This window comes from Lepidochelys kempii, chromosome 13 (genome assembly GCF_965140285.1).
Source record: "Lepidochelys kempii isolate rLepKem1 chromosome 13, rLepKem1.hap1, whole genome shotgun sequence".
NCBI lineage: Eukaryota > Metazoa > Chordata > Testudines > Cheloniidae > Lepidochelys > Lepidochelys kempii.
The window spans coordinates 3,549,775-3,561,985 of NC_136392.1; the positions used below are offsets into that span (position 1 = coordinate 3,549,775).

A 12,211-nucleotide genomic window follows, 5' to 3' on the forward strand; every position below is an offset into this window, starting at 1 on the left:
TCTGGTTGTCTTTCATGAGCACTGCCTCACATGGAGCACAGAGATCTCCTCCAAGCTGTCCACAATGATAGCAGTTCTTTTTGTGAATTTATAGCTAATTTAGAACCCAGTAAGAGGCTCAGAGAGGATCTTTTTTGAGACTGGAATGATAGTATCCCTAGCCCTCCCAGAGACAATGTGCTCATTTGCTGTTACATGATGTAATGGAGAATCTGCTCTTCTGGATTTTGGAAGTATACTTCAAAGTATGGAAGTTTGCAGTTTGACTCCCAGCTACAAGTCTTACATTGGTACATAGGGCTGAACCTTAGGGCTTCGCCGGTACACGCGGCTATCGTGCAGCAGACTAGAGAGCTTGCAATGACTGAGCCAGCTGCTCAGTTCTTGCAGTCTAACAGTGACTACAGCAATCAGGTGAAGAATTGAATATCAAAATAAACCTAGGCCAGTGTTCTGACTGTAATATTAATTTTCATGTTTAGTTCAATATAATCTCCATTTTTAAACTGAAACGAAGCTGGCCTAGAATTCCAGTCTGCCATACCAGAGTCCCACACAATCCAGGGGACTTGCTGCATAATTTACATCCAGCTTGTTTGGGAGTCTATGGGGTGAAATGATCTAAGGATGGGGAGGGGTCTGCTAATATGAATTCCATAGAAATTGTGCAAGTCTCTCTCTCTCTGAGTTGGGAAATGGCTGGCCCTCCCACTGCCATCTGGAATGAGATCACCCTGGACTGCGTAGGGAGTCTCAGGAAGTTGCCAACACCTGCCAGCAAACTGGGATTACAAACATAGTCTAAATACTTCTTCATAAAACCCAATGCCTTGCCTGGTGTAGATGGTCTCATCTTGCATGCCTCCCTGCACACAAGATTGGGCACATTCTGGCTCTGCTTTATTCCAGCGGTTCTCAAACTGTGGGTTGGGAGCCCAAAGTGGGTCGCAACCCCATTTTAATGGGGTTGCCAGGACTGGTGTTAGACTTGCTGGGGCCTGGGACTGAAGACCAAGCCCCACCGCCCGGGGCCAAAGCCAAAGCCCGAGAGCTTCAGTCCTGGTTGGCAGGTTACATGCCTCCCGCCTAGGGCTGAAGCCCTTGGGCTTTGGCTTTCTCCCCCCGACCTGGGGCAGCTGGGCTTGGGTGAGCTCAGGCTTCAATCCCCCGTCCTGGGGTCGTGTAGTAATTTTTGTTGTCAGAAGGGGGTTGCGGTGCAATGAAGTTTGAGAACCCCTGCCTTACTCTGTACTGTCTGTACTGTGGTGACTGCCGAACATTACTGCAGAATGAAGACCTTTCAGCAGGTGTAGACCGTCACTGATGTGCCCAGGTTAAGGAAGGACTTAAACTGTACTTTGCATTTTAGACTCCTGCCGGTGACCACCATCCTGCTGAATAATGGCATCTCTCGCAGCATTGGCTGTGTGGGGACCCTACTCCAGAGATTACTAAACCAGTTCCAAGCCTAATGAGCAAAGTATGGTCACTGTTTAATACAACTGAGAAGCTCTCTCTTTTTCAGGTCCATTTCAGTTTATTCATGGTGAGATGTTCATGAGTTTCCCAAATGATCTGCTGCATTAAACAACAGCAACTTCTGTCACAAGTGAAAGGAAAAGGAGCCGTCGGATACTCTCTTGGTGACCACCTCACAGTGGGTTGTTAAGTGGCAAATGAGTTGTAGCCACACAATGATTGACCCTATGTGTTTTTGGTCTTGCTTGCATAACAATCACCACCAGCAACTGTCTGCATGGTTTGAACCTGAGGCTTCAGCACCAGCACACAGGCCCTAGCACGTGAGCAAAAGGAGCAACTCCATCAGGTGGCAGCAATGGTAGATTGTTATTCTCATGGACCAGTCCCTCGAAGAGGGTGTGACACACTTAGCTAGTATGTTACACTTAGAACCAACAGCTTCTCTCCGGTTTGATGGTTTTCTGCTGAGTTTGACGGCTGGCAATGGAACCTGATTGTACCGGAGCAAATTCCCAAAAGTACTTCATAGCATCATAGCAGTGTAGGACTGGAAGGGACTCGAGAGAGCATCTAGTCCAGTCCCCTGTGCTCAAGGCAGGACTACGTAATAACTAGACCATTCCTGACAGGTGTTTGTCTAACCTGTTCATAAACCCAACTGTGGTGGTCCTACAGTTTAGTGGGGTGGGGGTATGCAAAATAACTTGGGGGCAGGGCCATCCAATTCCCTCTACATAACCATGATCCCGACAGGAGCCGGCTGCCCCCTGGCTGCCTGTAATCCCCTCAGGTCATGACATCCCTACCCATCCCCATTTTCATACACTCACACACCAACCTGTCTGAAGCGCTGTTGCTCCCTGCTCTTGGGGCTGGCAGTGCCAGTTTCCACATGTGGGCCAGGTGACTGCAGTTGGGGAACTTTGCATTCTTCTGCACTCCCTGGCATCTCTGCCAAGCAGGAGCAAAGGCAGGGACTTGGAGTGAGGCTCTGGCTGGCAATTCAGAACTGTAGGACTGCCCAGATAGCCACTGCAGCCAAGTATCCATGGACTTTGGTGGACTATCCCACTGACTTTCTGAATAGCACCGAGTCTTAGGAATATTTTGGAGGTTGGGGGATATGAACCCACTGGCTCTTCCGCCTGGTGTTGGAACACATCAGCCCAATGGTAGCGCAGGGGATGCTGTTTGTTGTCTATCTGCAGCAGCGTCAGATGCTCTCTGATCCTTTAAACCCCATCCCAGTTGCTGTGAGAACCCTTTCAGCTGGGTTATAGCAACCTAGAGGCCAACGTGGATTTTTATGTGGTGCTGGTAGCTGCTGCCTTGAGAAGAAGGGACTGGGGGCTGGCAGGGCGCTGGATTTCAATGACAGCTAGGCTGCCAAAGTCCAGGGGCCGTGGCTGAAGGCAGGGTGTCCTTTCTCCAGTAAATGCAACAAACAGGAAGTGGGGGGAGCTGGGGCTTGGCAGTTTGGGCATGAGAGGTGAAATTCATGAAATACCAGTTGTAGGGTAGAAGACGGTTAATCGGGCCCTGTAGCAGAGTCAAAGGATCTATCCCCTCCCCAGACAGCTGTGTTTTAGGGCAAATGGTGACTTGTAGGATAACACCCAGAGCAATGAAGAAAGAAAAAAATTATCTGACTACTTTCCAGCTCTATTTTAGGATTCTTTGTTACAACATTCCATGAGGCCTCATTCCATCCGGTACTAAACCCCCGTATAGCCCCACTTTGTGATTCTTATGCTAGATGCATCTTTGGAGCGTGTCGGGGTATTCAGGTGCCAGCAGAGTCACTCCATTTTGGAAAACGTGCTTCTGGACACTAGCTTTGCTATCCAGGGTTGCTGATGGTAAGTGGCCTGTGAACAGGGGAGGGTCAGGTTTTCAAAATCTGCATTTTCAGATCCACATTTGGCATGCTGAGCTCGCATGCCCCGTTTCAGAAGTTGTGCTCACAGATTAGGTGTTCTTATGCATGTTAAAAGCTTTTCAAACTCTTTGCTGTAATCCCTCCTTCCCTACTGACTGAACAGGCTGAAGACGAATGACATGAAGATATGAGGATCAGTTCACTTACGAACTGATCGAATTCTCTCAAGTCTGCCATGTTTCTTCTGTTAGGCTATGTCTATACTGCAAAGCTAGGGAACCCTCTGGAGTGGCGCCTTCATGATGGTGTATATAGGTCCCTGCTGACCCATCACCTGCTCAGTTCCTTCTTGCTGCCAGTGATGGTCGTTGGAGCAAATGATCTCTTGCTTTAGCAAGTGCTTCCTAGTGGTTTTCCCTGTATATAGTTGTTATTCTTCATCTTAGTTAGTTTGTTAGTACATTTTAGTTTGGGGTTCCCCCCCAATATTTTTCCCCGTCACCGGGGCATGCCGTGGCCCCAGGCGTTCAAGCCGTGCGATAGGTGTGGTAAGCTTTTGCCCAGAGGGGATCCGCACACCGCTTGTCTGAAGTGCTTGGAAGAGGGTCACTTGCAAGACAAGTGTACCATCTGCAGAGGCTTCAAGCCCAGAACTAAGCAGGAGAGAGACTATCGTATGAAGCTCCTCTGGATGGAGCCTGCTCTCCAGCTCAAGAGCCAGCACCGGCAGCCTCAGTGCACAGCACACCGGCCTCGGCCCTGAGTAAGGACTCACGTAAGGAGCATCGGCACCATTCCCGTGTGGAAGGCCGGCTCATCGGTGTGACACCGATCACAATCCCCGGTGCCACATAAAAAGAAGAAGGTGGAACAGGGCCGCTCCCCCACCAAGAAGAGCGGACAGGACTCTGGCATGGTGCATCCCATGTTGGGACACCAGAAGGCTGGTCCGTCAGTCCTGGCACAGTCAACTCTGGCCTCGAAGGGGGAGTCCATCGAGTCTGGTGTTGGTGGACTCTCCGGTCTGGGAAGTGTTGGAGGAGGACTGGACCTACTGGAATGGACATGAGCAACACATCTCGAAGAACAACAGTTACAAAAGGTCTTTTCTGCAGGTGTGAGACTCTTTTCTTGGCATAGCTGTGTCTTCACTGAGGGTTTGTTGGCACTGTTGTGTTGGACGGGGGGGTGTTTGGGGTTTTTTTTGTTCACATCCCTGACCAAGATAGCTATGCCGATTCTAGGTGTAGACCAAGCCTTAGATTCCACTGCTTGAGTACTGCAAAGCATTCCTCCTCATCCTTGGTCCCCAAACTGCTGCCAAAACTAAATGGGAGGAGGAAACTATTTCACCTGCTTTTGATCTTATTCAGGACATCACAGAATCCAGCTTGCAAGCAAGAGCCAATCGACCTGATGGGAAAGTGTGATCTTTAACAAATGGAAATGGAACAGTCACCTCAAGATGAATGGATGAAGTTCACATCTCGTTTGGTGCTGTGGCATCCTCACCGCAGGTTCAGCGAGACAGTGCTGCATGAATGTATGAACGACACCTGTACTCTGCATGCAGGAGGACTAGAAATGCCATTGTGTAATTATGTCAGCAGGTGGATCTGATGGCTGTTGGTCTGTATCGCTCTGTCCTGACCAGCAAGGCTGATCGCTCCCTTTGTTGCAATAAATGAGCCATAACCTCGCCCTCTAATTAAGAGGAGAGCCAAGAGATTGCAATGTAAGCTCCGGGGTGTACGCTTGGCCTGGTCTACACTTAAATATTAGATTGGCCTTGTTACGCCATTCAGGGCTGTGAAAAATGTTCACGCCCTGAGTGCGATGGTTAGGTCAACCTAACCCACTGTGTAGACACAAGAAGGTCAATGGAAGAATTCTTCGGTTGACCTAGCTACCACCTCTCAGAAAGGTGGGTTAACTACATTGATGGAAGAACCCCTTCTGTCCATGTAGGAAGCGTCTACACTACGGCTTTACGGTGGCACAGATGCAGCAGCTGTGGTGTAGACATACCCTTAAACAGAAACCAGCTTGTTATACATACTTCATTTTTTATGCATTCATTTCCATTGTCTGGATACAAAGGTTGCAATCCTGTTTCCATCTAAGTCAATTGCAAAACTCTGACGGATTTCCATGGAGCCAGGATTTCATTCAAACTGTTGACATGAGCTTTTCTGTTACATATGTAATCTCTGAAATGTTCCTCCCCATTCCCTTGGTCACTTTCTCAGCTGTGATTCCGTGGAACCCATCCCGTGCTGGTTTGGTGGGGCTCTTCATGCCTGCTAATTTGTTGGTCTCTCCTGGTGTTTTTTTGGATAATTGACACAATCGTGGTTTGCTTCAGTGTTTTGTCCTTCCTCCTGGCTAAGACAGATCTGTTACTGATACCTGCCTTACCCGGCACTCTTCATCACTGAATTGTTCACTTAATTGTTAGCAATGTCCCTCTCTCTTTTCTAGGTGATGTAAATAACCCCTGACCCCACTGTTGTTTGATGCAGTGACTTCTTAGTTAGATTAAATGTCTTTTTCACCTTCCCTTTTTATGCTTCCTCACGTCTCTGCTTTGGCCTTCCCATTTTGCGCTGAAATCCTGCCCATCCTCTCCTGCCCCAGATGCTTTTAGATCTCCCAGAAGCACCTCTCTCTCTCTCCTGCCTTTGATTACTCTTCTGCATTTTCTTGGCCATCCCCAGTGGCAGCTGGTGTATTTTATTGCTGGAAAGCATACAGAGCATGTGGGCATTCAGTCATTTATCTTTGAGCACTTTCCATTTCCTCTCTGTGTACTTTTCCTAATGACTAATAGATAAACAGCCGCAGTAGAGCGTGTTGCCCGCAATGCTTGGGCTCATCGCCACAGCTATAATAAGATAGATTTCGTTAAAGCTGCCATCAGAAATGCCAGGCGTTTCCAGTGAGTATGAGCTCCAAGTGGAGTTGAATGCCTGGGGATGAAGAGGGCAGGGTAGAGATTCTTCCGTGGAGGTGTACAGGCTTCTCCTAATGTAGCACCCCAGTGGCTAATAAAGGTAACAGTGCGAAACCCTGGAGTCCACCAAAGCTTCCATGCTTCCACCGATTCTCCACAGAATAAGTATTGTGCCTCCAGTGAAGAACTGCCTGCCCTTTATACTCTTATTAGCTTTGTACTGGGTGGGGTCTACTCTCTCTTCTTGACAAAATGCTCTGAGGCAGGGTACGTAGAACTGAACTCTGCTGCTGGTATCCTCCTTACCTTTCGGATTTGACTAGCTAATCTTGCGTTTGCTGATGCTGTTGTGGAAGGACGATCTCCTTACTGTAAACAAGGACCCAGATTTCCATAGTGGCAATAATGGCGCGTGCAAATTGATACTTTAGTGCATTTTCACGCACAGTTACCACAACTATATATCCGATGGAAATCTAGGCTATAGTCTCTACTTTGTTTTTTAGCCTATCTTGACAAACTGGAGAAATGGTCTGAAGTAAACAGGATGAAATTCAATAAGGACAAATGCAAAGGACTCCACTTAGGAAGGAACAATCAGTTGCACACACACAAAGTGGGAAATGACTGCCTAGGAAGGAGTGCTGCGGAAAGGAATCTGGGGGTCATAGTGGACACAAGCTAAATATGAGTCAACAGTGTAACACTGTTGCAAAAAAACCGAACATCATTCTGGAATGTATTAGCAGGAGTATTCAGAGGGGTAGCCATGTTAGTCTGTATCAGCAAAAAGAACAGGAGGACTTGTGGCATCTTAGAGACTAACAAATTTATCTGAGCATAAGCTTTCGCGGGCTAAAACCCACTTCATCGGATGCATGCAGTGGAAAATACAGTAGGAAGATATATATATACACAGAGACCATGAAAAACTGGGTGTTGCCCTACCCACTATAAGGAGAGTGATGAGCTCAGGTGAGCTATTACCAGCAGGAGAAAAAAACCTTTTGTAGTGATAATCAGGATGGTGCATTTCCAACAGTTGACAAGAAGGTGTGAGTAACAGTGTGTGTGTGGGGGGAATTAGCATGCGGAAATAGTTTTACTTTGTGTAATGACCCATCCATTCCCAGTCTTTATTCAAACCTAATTGTAAGCAAGACAGGAGAAGTAATTCTTCTACTCTACTCCATGCTGATTACACCTCAACTGGAGTATTGTGTCGAGTTCTGGGTGCCACATTTCAGGAAAGATTTGGAGAAAGTCCAGAGAAGAGCAACAAAAATGATTCAAGGTCTAGAAAACATGACCTATGAGGGAAAATTGAAAAAACTGGGTTTGTTTAGTCTGGAGAAGAGAAGACTGAGAGGGGACGTGATAACAGTTTTCAAGTATGTAAAAGGTTGTTACAAGGAAGAGGGAGAAAAATTGTTTTTCTTAAGCTCTGAGGATAAGATAAGAAGCAATAGGCTTAAATTGCAGCAAGGGAAGTTTAGGCTGGACATCAGGAGAAACTTCCTAACTGTCAGGGTGGTTAAGCACTGGAATAAATTGCCTAGGGAGGTTTGGAATCTCCATCACTGGGGATTTTTAAGAGCAGGTTAGACAAACACCTGTCAGGGATGGTCTAGATAATACTTAGTCCTGCCGTGGGGGCAGGGGACTGGACTAGATGACCTCTCGAGGTCCCTTCCTCTTCTGTGATTCTATGACCTTCCCTGGCTGCCCTTCTGCACACTGAAGCTTGAGATAGCCAAGTTGACTTCTTGAGAGCAAAGATAGTGACGATTTATTACTGGTGATTAAAATCAAATATACTTGTTAAAACAGCTGTGAGAAAAGCCTGCCAAAGCAGACCTGGATGTCTGTGTAAGACAAAGAAAGAACGTGTGGTTTCTGAGCACGTTTGCATTTCACGGCATAGTTGGCCAAGGGATTGGCGGTTCAGGTGAGACACAATTTTAGCAAAGAATGTTTGAAGCTGGATGGAATTTAGTAGAATTCTTGGTGAATGTAAGACAGCACTTTCCAGCTGGAGGGGTTGCCTTTCTGTAGAAGCAAAACCCTTGGCTGCAGTTCTGGGCCCTGGTGCCATGAAGAGGCAGGGGCGGAGTGGTTGGCCTGAAATCCGGCTTTTGTCTTTCCTTTTTCTTTTCTTTTTTTAAATTAAAGTTTTACCAGACTAAAATTGTAATATATATAAACATCAAAAAGCCATGTTCGTTTGCCTCCCAATGCTCTGCTCTGGCCCTTGCAACTCCAACATGGCAGCCTTGAGCTAATGCTGCTGAACCAGACAGGGAAATGGAGCGGTTCGTTCTGTTGTCTAGACTGAGCAAACTATACAAGGTAACAAACGAGAAATGCTGAGTTTGACTTATTTAAAAAATAAAACAATCCAGGTGCGATATTCTGAGGTATTATTAGTAATACCAGTATGGGGACGTTTAAGTGCAGCGGGTGTGTACAAAGATGGAGTATCCATCTAACCATGGAGTGGGCATGGGGGGTGTCTCCGAAACAGAAGCTGATGTGATACTTCAAGGTAGAGCCCTGCATGATCTTGCTACTTAGCACTTGGTCACTGACCAGCCCAAGCATTGCATTAAGCCTGGTGCTGACAGCCACCAGAAGCAAGGGGCTAATGAGGGGGGTTTCAGAAGCACCCAGAGCAGGTTGGGGCCTACATCCCATTGGTGACTTTGGAAATCTCCCCCAAAGACAAACTCTTTAGTCACCCACTAAATAGAGTGTCTCCATGTGGACAAACGCGTGGACAAACGTAAGAGCAGGAGGTCGAGGCAATACCTTGCAACTACCAGCTGCAAGGAGACATTTGCCCCATTCTACTGCAGAGAGGGTGCTAAGTTATTTATATTGCACTAGTGCCTCGCCCCCGCTGTGAATAGTGTGCTCGCCGCTGTCTGGAAACACAGTAAGACAGTCCCTGTTCCAAGGAGCTTATGGCCTAACTAGACAAGCAGAGAGGAAGCATTATTCTCCCCATTTTCCATATGGGGACTTGAGGCAGAGAGAGGTCAAGCAAATTGCCATGGGGCATTCAGAGAATCTGTGGCAGAGCCAGGATTCTCCATTCACTGCCTTAGGCACAAGACCGTCCTTCCTAGGGAGTTCTGTGGCTCACCCTGGAATTCAGCCAGGAACCAGCTGGCCTGGAGCTACTTGTCTAGCACATGCAGCTCTCCGCAGGCACCAGCTGGTCTTAAAACGGTTGGCGAAAGAAGCGATTTCTCGCCGCGCGGCTGCCATTCACATTCTCCCTCTCTGTACCCCGGGGCTGCGCTCGGAGCAGGTTATTGCAGTGTTATCCCCCAGCTCTCCTGCAGCCCGACCCAGAGCCGGTGAAGTGTGGCCCACCTCCTGCAGCCTGAAATCCTCTGCCATGTTCCTGGGGCTGCTGCCTCCTGCACTCCCTGGCAGCACTGGAGCGACTGCTTTTCGCCCAAGCTGCCGTCAGTGCACTTGGCACTCACTGAGCCTCTGCAGCGGCAGCGGTGGGGTTGGGGGTGCATTTGCAAAGCCCCTGCAGCGGCCTGGCTCAGGGAGGCAGACACTGGCTCCTCCGCTCCTGAGTGTGGAGCTTTGATCCAGCGTGGCTCATCTGCCTCCTGCCTTCACACCCGGCTGCCGCCACCCCGAGCTTCCGCTCTCGAGGTGGAGCACAAGGACCCGAAGGAGACGTCAAATGTCTCGCAAGGCTTTTGTTCGTTCTGTACTGCCCCAAGAGCACGCTCGATGCTGTGCAGCCCGAGCTGAGGACGCGGTACCTGGCCCAAGTCGCTGATCAGCGAGCTCGGTCAGTGCATTCATCTGGGTCTATCCATTGCCAGGGCTTTTGATTCTTTAACCGTTTCAGCGCTGTTGGTTTGGGAGCCCTCTGCGCAGAGGCTGCAGGTTGCGGGGGGCAGGGAGGCAGTGGGGAATGGCACTGAGTCAGAGGCACGAGGCAGAATTTGCCATATTTGATGTGCCCAGAAAAAAGGGGTTGGGGAGAAGAGAGAAGGAGGGAAGAGAGCTACAGCGAATGTTGGAGAGCCCTTCAACAGCCATTGGCTCCATCCCTGGTCATCCCCTCTCCCTTCCTTTCCTGCCGCCCCCCAAGGAGCATGAGTTAAGGGATGCTGGCAGAGTTTTCCATGCAGGGGCGAAACTGGTCAAGTCCTATTTAAAGCACCAAGGACGGCAACGTAAAACTGCCACTCGTATCTGCTGCCCTTCACGTGTGGGGCAGAGGAGGCCTGGGTGGGGGCCAAAAGGAGGAGACGCACCTCCCTCCCCAGAAAGCACACTGACAAGGGCACAGAGCAGCCATATTTTCCATAGGTTTATGGTGTGCTGGAGAGTGTGAGAATACATGAGGGCATATAAAAGAGACACTGTATTCATAGATATAAGGCCAAAAGAGATGGCTCTGATCATCTAGTCCAGTGGTTCTCAACCAGGGTACACGTACCCCTGGGGCACGCAGAGCTCCTCCAGGGGTACATCAACTCATCTAGAGATTTGCCTACTTCTGCAACAGGCCACAGAAAAGGCAGTAGTGAAGTCAGTACACACTACAATTTGATACAGACAATGACTTGTTTCTACTGCTCTACAAACTGAAATGTAAGTACAATCTGTATATTCCAACGGATTGATTTTATAATTATCTGGTAAAAGTGAGAAAGTCAGCACTTTTTCAGTACTAGTGGCTCTGACGCGTGTATTTTTATGTCTGGTTGAGTAAGCGAGTAGTTTTTAAGTGAGGTGAAACTTGGGGGTACGTAAGACAAATCAGACCCCTGAAAGGGATACAGTTGTCTGGAAAGGTTGAGAGCCACTGATCTAGTCTGACCTCCTGTATAACACAGGCCGTAGAACTTCCCTGAATTAATCCCTATTTGAAATAGAGGAAAAACATCTGGTCTTGAGTTGAAAATTTCCAGGGATGGAGAATCCGCCGCAGCATTACAGCTGTGCCTGCTATAATCCAGAGCAGTGGTCACCAACCGGTCGATTGTGATCGACTGGTCGATTCGAGAGGATCTCCCAGTCGATCACGATCTCCGGTGGTGCAGCTGGGCTGCCACTAAGGCAGGCTCCCTGCCTACCCCAGCCCCACGCCGCTCTCAGAAGCAGCCAGCACAGCCCTGTGGCCCGGGGGGCGGGGGGGAGAGGGGGAAGCAGGGGTCTCCCTCTGCACACTGCTCCTGCCTGCAAGCACCGCCTCCGCAGCTCCCATTGACCAGGAGAGCTGCAGGGGCGGGGCTTGCAGAGCGGGGCAGCGCGCAGAGCCACGTGCCCCCTGCATGCCCCAGGGGCCAAAGGGGCGCGTTGCTCCCTTCTGGTAGCAAGTTGGTTCCTGGGTAGGCAGGGAGCCCAATGGGAAGCTGCACCCCAACCCCCATCCCTGATTCCCCTCCCAGAGCCAGCACCCCATACCCCTCCTGCACCCCGAACCCCCTCCTGTACCCCAAGCCCCACCCTGAGCCCCCTCCTACACCCTCACACTGTGCCCCAGCCCAGAACCCACTCCTTCACCCAAACACCCTTCCACAGCTTCCACCCCTCACCCCCTCCTGCACCCCAATCCCCTGCTCCAGGCTCAGCCCAGAGCCCCTTCCCACACTGCGAACCCCTCGGCCCCTGCCCAGAGCCCACACCCCCTCCTGAAACCCAACCCCCTACCCCAGCCCGGTGAAAGTGACTGAGGGTGGGGAAGAGCGAGTGACGGAGAGAAGGGGGGATGGAGTGAGCAGGGTGGGGCTTAGGGAAAGGGGCGGGTCCTCGCAGAAGGGGCAGAGTAGATCCTGGGTGGCCCTAAGATTCAAAAAATGATCTTGGGCATAAAAAGGTTGGAGACCCCTGGTCTAGAAAATATCATCAAAGGAGAA

General features: G+C 49.5%; 1 protein-coding gene across 1 annotated transcript in view; it reads left to right on the forward strand.

The window, feature by feature from the left end:
* Positions 1–12,211, forward strand: part of SNPH (syntaphilin) — a 33,013-nt gene that overhangs the window by 9,147 nt on the left and 11,655 nt on the right. The window lies entirely within an intron of this gene.